Below are 6000 nucleotides of genomic sequence, written 5' to 3'. Positions count from 1 at the left end.
AGAATGGGTTGCCCCAGTATCGAATAAGACAGTTGTACTTTGCTATAAAATACTGATCTGACCTATAACAACCGTCGAGGCATTCGCTACATTCTCTCTGGTTAAGGAGTAGATCCTCGCATTTGTCGTAGCTGGAGGGGCTTCTAGTCTGCCCTGGCTGATGTGTGGACCTTCTATAACGGCCTGCATCTGATGTAGCTGTGCTGGCTGGCCTCCATACTGTATCGCCTGTGATTGAGGAAGACTTGTCTTGTTTGGGCATTGCTTAGCCATATGCCCTTCTTGTCCACATTCAAAGCATCCTCGTGTGCCCTTGCGACAAACTCCTGGGTGAAGTTTCCCACAAGTAGCACATTTGGGATAACTAGGCTGTTTACTAGCTGGTCCTCCTTTCGGGTAACTCCCAGGTTTGCGCTTGTTGCTGGAGTTCCCTTTCCAGTTAAAGTTGTGGCCCTGTTGTTTCTGAGTACTTGAGCCTCCTTGCCCTTTGGACTCTGAGAGGACTTGCTTCTGCTGCTTGATATTATTCTGGTAGTGCTCGGTGGTCAGAGCACTGCTGACTAGTTCTTCGGTGGTTTGCGGCATATGAACGCCGCCAACCACGTTCATTGCTATTTCCGACCTCAGCATCTTGAGCATCAACCAGACTCGTTCTTTTTTTGTGCTTACTAATTCAGGGCATAGATGAGCCAATCTATTGAATTTCTTCACGGCTTCCTCAACTGATAGGTTACCCTGACGAAACTCAGTGAACTCGTCGTAGTAGCAGTTTGTGACCCGCATGTGAAAGAACTCCTCGAAGAATTCTTTCTCGAAGTCAGCCCATGTCATCTGGTTCACTGGGCGCTTCGCTCTAATTCTCTCCCACCAAATACGTGCATCTCCTGTCCAGCAGAAAGAGGCGCACTTCACCTTTTCATGCTCTGGCCAGTCCAGAAGCTCCATCGTACTCTCCAGTGTTTTGAACCAGGCTTGGGCATCCCATGGTTCACTGGTGCCTGAGAAATTCTCTGGCTTAATTTTCTGCCACTGGATTAGATAGGCTTCCCTCCTTGCCCCTACTGCTGGGGCTATCGGTGCTGCAGCTTGGACTGGTGGAACCGCTATAACTGCTGGGGTTGCCATGTTAGGTTCCAGAGTGACAGTGGGAGTGTTCTGCTGACTAGCCCTTAGGGTGGCTATCTCCTGTTGTTGTTCTGCTAGCTGCTTTTGTAGCTGAGCCACTACTGCTGTAAGGTCTGGGGGAGGCACTGAACTGCCTGCCTCATGCTGGGGCTCAGTAGCTGGTGCCCTTCTAGCTGGGCGTCCTCGTGCCATTTCTAAAGACATAGAGGACATATATAACTAAGGCAATCATGTTTATATAACTACTATCACTATCATGTTAGGTACTATCATCCATCAACATGCTACAGTATCTATAAACATGAAAGAAAGAACATAATAAAGTGAGAGACGTTTCTTACTTGGAAGCTGCAGGTTCAATGCTGATGTGTGTGTAGGAAGTATGGAACTTTCTGCTCTGATACCACTCTGTGACGACCCGCCTTCTACTGGCTAGGCTGTAAGGCCGGACCGTCACATTATGCTGTGCTAAGCTATATCCATGATCATTACTAAGTCTAGGTGCGGAAAGCTGTACCAATTTAAAATTTTGCCAAGCTAATACAAATTCTTGGTCCTACATGTGCTGAAGGATGCAATCTAAGGTATACATGACGTATCCTACATCCCTTATGGTCAAGGAACTGAATTACAAGGTCTCGGGGTCAAACCCAGCTTACCAATCGATCCAGATTGAACTCGATCGATTACAAGCCGTTGGATCGATTCATGGATCGATTCAGATTGCTACTGTGCTCGGGATAATATTCTGGATCGATCGGCTGATCGATCCAGACTGGCTAATCGATCCAGTGATCGATTCCAGAGCTCTCTGTTCGCGGGAGCGATTTCCCGATCGATCGAACGATCGATCCCTGAACTCTCTGTTTGCGACAGAATACGACTGGATCGATCGGCTGATCGATCCAAAAGCTTACTGTTATCAGAACCAGGCTCCCAATCGATCCGCTGATCGATTGAGGGCCCCCAATCGATCAGCTGATCGATTGGGGTTTCTGATTTCGCAGCAAACCTCTGATTTCAGTACTGTTTCATGCCAAACTCACCTACAAGAGTTCTATAATAGCTGGAAACATACCAATACTACATAACTAAGAGTATGAGCATAAGTACTAACAATCTAAGCAAGTCGTTCACGATTCAAGGCATGGAAATAACTAGTAATGCGGAAAATAACATTATATAAAACTAAAGTCTTGGTTTGCTAATTTCTCCAAGATCTTTATTCCAGGTTCCTTCCACACACATCTTCTTCGCATTGCCCTCCAGCCTCCACTAGTCCATCTTTCCTTTACATTTATCTGCAGTATAAGGAAAGAGTATCTGTAAGCTTTACGCTTAGTAAGAAACCATCTATCTAAAAAAACATGCATACAATGCAATTTATGCTTTTAAAACATGCTATTTGAAATATATGCTGAACAGGTGAGAGCATGGCATAGCATCATACAACATGGAAACCAAAACTAATCATGGAACTATCACATGTATCAATAATGAAAACTACACTGATACCAAAAAGTTGAGCTAGGCTAATGCTAGACAAATGCTAAAGCTATACTGAATTCACATAACTATCTTGTGAGAGATCAAAAACTACATATATATAATAGATGAAAATACTAATCATGCTGCTGATGGGCCCGACAACTGTACTTTCTGTGCGCGTATCCCTAACTAAACCCGGGGTTGCAAATTCCGAATCTAGTAGAGTTTACTAGGTTAGCTGAACCTAGGGATGACTATGGGAGTCCAACCTAATGGATATCTAATCCTGTACAGTGCCACTGATAAAATAGAATACTGATTATTGTTGAATTTTGCTGTTCTTGCTATTTCTAGGTTATCTGAACCCAGAGCTAGGTTATCTGAACCTAGAGGCGACTATGGGGGCCCACCCATTGGACCGTAGTCCCATATAAGTTGTACTAAAGCTAAACATACTGAATGAATGCTCTATTGCATTTAGCTAAGCTAGTAAAATGCTTAAGTTGCATTTTAACCGTGCTAATAATTTAATCGAACACTTGGTATGCACTAATTCGCATCCTTTGTGTCGAAAATCTACATACTACTAAACTGAAGCATAAAAAAATCACACGGAAGCTACTTATACTGCAGGTGAGGGGTTTCTTACCTCTTGCTCTAGTTTTCTTACGAATCTAGTCGCTAGTTTTCCGGTGGAGACGATCTTCTCGACGATCTCCTTGCGTCTACGTGTTCCTCTCGCGGAGAGGAGCGTCCTCGTGCCGGAGTTGTCGCCGGAAGGTGCCCTTGGAACCCTTGGGACGGAACCCTAGCCCTTGGGGCTTGGTGCGCCGAGAGAAAGAAGAGGAGAAGGGGCGGCATGACTAGGGTGAGGAGAGAAAAGAAAATTATGTTTCCTAAACAACTCCTCACTTAACCTCCCTATTTATATTAAGTGGTTAATTCGGCCCAACTCAAATATAAATATAATTGTTCCCCTTTCCTTTCAGCACGGCCCTGTTGGGTTCACTTGGTTACTAGAGTTCACCATAAGTCGTAGGACCCAATAGGTCTCGAGTTCAATTCCCGCGTAGACTATTTTACGATTCTATTTATTTTTGCTACTTCTGCTACTCTAAAAATTCTGTAAAAATATCCTAAAATTCCAGAAAAATCATAGAATATTTCTAAAATACTTTTGAGAATTTTCGGGCGTTACAGCGACACCAGGACTTTCCACCTAGGGTTACCACCCCCTAGGACTTTTGTCTGAAGCCATCGTCCTGCCAAAACTTTCCGCATAGGGTTACCTCCCCCTATGACCTAGGGTTACCACCCCCTAGGGTTTTTCCCTTTGCCTAACCGCAGCTAGAAGTTTCCTGAAATACTCAAGCAGACTTGTTAGATCACAAGGTACCTTAACTTTGAATCCTTTGTCATTATCAAAATACGAGTTCGATCGTCGGATGCTTCCTGCATCAACATTCTATGTGTTTGTGCATTTTACTATTTCCGCTGCTTTAGTACTCATGTTTTACGAAATCGATTGTGAAAGCCACGAGCGCTATTTACCCCCCCCCCCTCCTCTAGCGCTTTCGATCCAACACCATCCACACATAGAAAAGGAAGTTTTATTTTTTTTTGTAAAATCTTTCCTTTTATAGAAATCCATTAAAAGGATTTAAAAGGATGATTTTAATTATAAAACTTTTCTTTTTTAGATCGGTTACAAAAGGAGTTTTTATTTTGTTAAAAACTTTTCTTTTATGATGCTTTCTACATGGTTTTAAAAGAGAGTTTTAAATTTGAAAATATTTCCTTTTATAGCTTTCTACAAGGATTAAAAGAGAGATTTGAAATCTTTCCTTATTTGTAGTTATCTATAATGTTTAAAAGAAATATTTTAATTTTAAACTTTCTTTTTGTACCCATGATATAAAAGGAGTTTTATTTTAAATCTTTTCTTTTATAAACATCCACAAAAAGATTTAAAAGAGAAGATTTTAATTTTGTAAAACATGCCTTTTATAGCTAACCATAAAAGGGATTTTAAAAGAGAGATTTTAATTTTTGTTTAAAATTTTTCCTTGTTTGATGCACAAGTGGTGGCCGACCATGTAAAGAAATAAAAGGAAGTTTTAATTTTTTATTTTAAAACTTTCCTATTTTGGATTCACCAAGGAATATAAAAGAGAGGGAGAGGGTGCCTCATAGAGAACAACCTAAGCCTTGCATCCTCTCTATTGTGGCCGAAATTCCTCTCTTTCCTTGGTGGCCGGTCCTCTTCGTTCTCTCTTCTCCTTTTGTTTTCTCTCTTGGAGGTCGACGACATCAAGCTTGGTTTTCTCTTGGTGGCCGGTTGCTTGAAGGAGAAGAAGAAGAGAAGGAAGCTCTCTTTTCTAGCATCCCTTGAAGGTTAGTTGGTGGCCGAAACTTGGAAGCAAAGGAAGAAGCTAGGGTGGATTTCATATTGGAAGATCGTCGCCCACACGACGTCCAAGAGTAGGAGAGGAATATAGCAGAAGATCAAGAGGTCTATAAGCTACAAAGAAAGGTATAACTAGTTATTTGTTTCCGCATCATAACTAGTTCATCTTCTTTGTATAGATCTTGAAAAACCAAACACAAAAGGCTATCAGTTTTAGTTTATCGTTTTGTTATCGATTTTATTTTTTGATTTCATGTTTCGATATTGTGTTTCTATTGAGGTCTCTGTAGTTAAACCTATTTTACTGTAAGAAGTTAAATATCTGATTTTTTTGAAAGGTTTTGTCTAGGAAGTGGTGGATGATCTCATACCTAAGAAGGCCTAGTGTCTCGCCATGTTTAACCCGGAAGCCGATCTTTGAAATAGATATTTAATTAACTTTTGTAATATGGTTTAACTTAGGAAGATCACATCGGTTAAACTTGGAGTAAAAATATTAAGTATTGTTTTCAATCCAAGTTTAACTTCTGAAGGACGATTTGGATTAATAATGTTAAGCATTGTTTGCAATCCAAATTTAACTTCAGTAGAGCACATGGGTAGCTAGGATAGTTCTATGCTTGTACAAATTTTTGTACAGGGGAAGTAGAATAGTATTCCGAGTAGCTACCAACACATATGTCATGACATCATATTTTGTATTCTTTTTATTATGAAAAATATAACAAAAATATCATATCATGTCATACATACATCATGTAGCTACAGGATTTTTCTTTTGAAAAATATTCATTTTGATGTATGTTATAAGTCATCATGCATTATTTTAAATTCCTTATAATTAAAGACAATGACATTTACCAACAAATGTGGTAAAGGAATTTATCAACAAGTGACATCCTAAGTGGATGATCAAGTTAACAATGCTTAGATAGATATGCATAAACCCTTATATTAGGACAAAACCAAAGTCTATATCT

This window comes from Zingiber officinale, chromosome 3A (genome assembly GCF_018446385.1).
Source record: "Zingiber officinale cultivar Zhangliang chromosome 3A, Zo_v1.1, whole genome shotgun sequence".
In the NCBI taxonomy this organism is placed as follows: domain Eukaryota; kingdom Viridiplantae; phylum Streptophyta; class Magnoliopsida; order Zingiberales; family Zingiberaceae; genus Zingiber; species Zingiber officinale.
Note: the sequence above shows the minus strand (reverse complement) of the source record.